The sequence below is a fragment of the Pteropus alecto genome, unplaced genomic scaffold (genome assembly GCF_000325575.1).
Source record: "Pteropus alecto unplaced genomic scaffold, ASM32557v1 scaffold78, whole genome shotgun sequence".
Taxonomy (NCBI): domain Eukaryota; kingdom Metazoa; phylum Chordata; class Mammalia; order Chiroptera; family Pteropodidae; genus Pteropus; species Pteropus alecto.
In genome coordinates this window covers 18,701,412-18,704,511 of record NW_006443124.1, presented here as the reverse complement: position 1 = coordinate 18,704,511, position 3,100 = coordinate 18,701,412, and positions in this window count along the sequence as shown.

The window sequence follows — 3,100 nt, the reverse complement described above, 5'->3', positions numbered from 1 at the left end:
ACAAAACTCCTTCAGTATCAAAATTACCTTAGTTCCTGAAGTAAGTTGAGGACTGTGAGAAATTATAGTTGATGTTGAAGAACACTTTTGAGAGTTGTGATGAGTTTAACGGCTCAGTGTTCACAGTATTTATATAATCTGTACAAAACCTTAAATCATAGTCTTAAATAACACCTAAATTTTACATGTTATGGAACACACATAATTAGAGCCAGGGCGATGCAGGACAGGGCAAATTTCACCAAGTCAGGGGAAGACCAAGCCCTGTACTGAGAGAAGAAGAGGGTCCTTTGGTGGAGAGTGATAAAAGAACTCAACACACATGCCAAACTTAGTCAAAAGGAAAGTTTATTAGAAAAGGGATAACAGTCCACAGACAGAGTGGTCTCCTCTCAGAGGCAGAGAGTGAGAGGGAAGAGAGGAGAGTCAGTGAGAGAGAGACAGAGTAAAGGCACTGAGAGGGACCCTGAGTATTCAGGGAATTAATTAATTCCTGTGAGTTATTGTTTAATTTGTTAACTCTTTGATATGGACATACAATGAGGAAGAGGAAGAGTATGTAGCATGAAAAGGTAAAAATATGTGGAGTGAAAGGCTTGCAGCAGTTCCCAGCCTTTAATCCTTAAGTTCCCCATGGTTTTAGCCATGTAGAATGACTCTTGGTTCCTAGTTCCCCTTCACAGGTGTGGAGAATGGATCATTAGTATTCCAGCAGAAATCTTCCTTTGTTCTGAAGGTGTCCTCTTGGCCTTGCTGCGGGGCTGGTCAGCACCTTGCAGTCTCTGAATGTGGCTTGATTAACATTTTTAATTATCTTTCCTCCTCCCTACATTACTCTCAAAGGCAGCACATCGGCTGTGGGAGGCGTGGACAGGGGATCCCTCTCACCCACACCCATGGTGGTTGCTCCTGCACCCCCACCAGGTCCTGTCCAGTGGCAGCACTGAAGCCAGACAGGGGAGCTGCCTGTGTTCAGGGAATAACTCTCCGAGAATAGAGAGGAAGAGAGGAGACAGAAGTTGATAGAGGTTCTGCTCACGAAAATGGCCCCAATTTCACCTTCTCCATGAGACAAGAACAGAACAGACCTCCCTGTTCAAGACTGAATCCTGCACCCACGCAGTCAACCCTCACCTGGTTTTCGCTGTTTTGCCAGAGCAGTTGTTGCATCTTAATGCGCCCTGTAGTTAGCTTGCTTGTCACTTCATTGGTGTGCTCTGTCCCTCTAGACTCCACTCCAGGAGGGCAAAGTCTGACTCTGCTCAGAAACCTCCCAAATGCCAGGGGCAGGCCCCATCCATGGCGAGTGCTCTTACAGTGTTTGCTGAATAAAGGCATGAGTTTAGGGGAGAGAGGAAGAGTTGAGCCCCAGGCCAGGCCTGAGTGGGCTGCAAGTGGACAAGTTGTACTTTCAGAGCAGAGAACCTCAAGATTTAGTTGCAAGCTGGTGGTGTTGCATCCCTGGTCCCTTCCCAACCTGTCCCCCTGTGTGAGTGGTGTGTGTGTGTGGTGGCAAGGACAGCAGAAAAAGGAGGAGGGTGGGGCACTCAGGTCCACGCTCAGAGCTGGGAGCACCATGGGCGGCGTGAGGGGCTGCACAGGCCTGGGCCGACCTGGGCTCTTTCCTACAGGGGCTGCCCAGATGGCTGGGCCAGATGGACGGCCTGGAAAATGTGCAGTGGCAGCAGTGCTGGCCATGGGCTCTTCACTGAGGTGCGGGTGGGGGCTTCACATCCCTGTACCCCGTGCAGCTTCACAACACTTCACCCTTGTCTGGGCTGGAAGACCCCGAGACTGAGTGAGGTTGACACTTGTCCCAGTGGCTGAGCCCTTTTCCTGAGCCGTGCGGACTTCATGTGGCCTGAGTCTTAGTACTGACCCAGCCCAGGTGTGAGACCCTGGGCAAGTCTCTAACATGCTGCTTCCAGCCTTGGTTCTTCAACTGTAAATGGCTAATGAAGGTGACTGCTTCACCAGGTCAGTGTAAGGCGATGCTTGTGACTAATTAGCAGGGATCGGGGTCCATTCAGTGGGCCACAGCCAGCACGAGGTGATGTGGGGACACACCTTGCTTCCGTACACATTTTGCCACAGGTGAACTTTGACTGAGTTTGTTCCAGATTACGGGTGGCCTCAGACAGCTGGACCAGTGCCCTCCTCCCAAAAGGTTAAGCTGCCTGTGCCCTGCTTTGGGCAGGGCCCCTCCTTGCTTGAAGCCCCTCCCTCAGGCAGCAAGCTTTCTGACTGAGCAGTACCTGCTATATAAGGCCCCTCGCATACTTGCTACAACCTCCTGGAGGTTTCCTTCTGCAGGGCCTTCTCTGGACCAGACCACAGGTGAGGACTGGGGCTGGGCTGCAGGGCTGTGAGGAAACAGGGTGGGTTGGAGTTCAGGGCAGTTGGGCTGCTCTTCACCTGTGAGGCGTAGTGTGATCCTTAAGCCCCTCTGTCTGACTGTTGGCTTTTTTGAGTGAGGACACATGAGAGGAGAGGACAGGATGGAGGAAAGCACTTTATTAGGGCTGTCAGTTCCCCCTGTCCTCCCCTACTCCCTGCCCCCACCCCCTGGCCCAGGGCCACTCCCTCTCTCTACACAGTGGCAGGTGGCCAGCAGGGCCCTGGGTCTCACCACCTTCAGGCTCTGCCTTTCTGCTGTGTGTCCCTGGGCCAGGTCCTCACCTCTCTGGGCCTCCATTATTTCCCTCCGAAAATGGGCTAGTCATTGGTTCACACCAGCAACTGAGGCAACTTGTACACGTGTCCGATGTGGCTGCCGTGGCCTCTATTCTCACCCTTTCTTCTTTCTCACTCAAGATGGAGAGGCCCTTCTAGGAGGCCTGACCCCTGAACCCATCTCCCCGCTGCGGCTCTGGCCAGGAAGGGTGACTGGTGTGGGGCACAGGCTGCAGAGCACAGAACGCCTGCCCCTGATCCAATCCAGTAGGGGACTCCCCTTGGATCGCTAGATGGCAAGTCCCTCAGGTAGCAGACGTGTCAACGCTCCCTGTGATTGCACCAGCTTCCCTTCCTTTTCACAGACCCCTGATAAGTCGGTCAGGGGATCATGGTGCAGAGAAGTGTGTGTATGTCTGTTTTACCT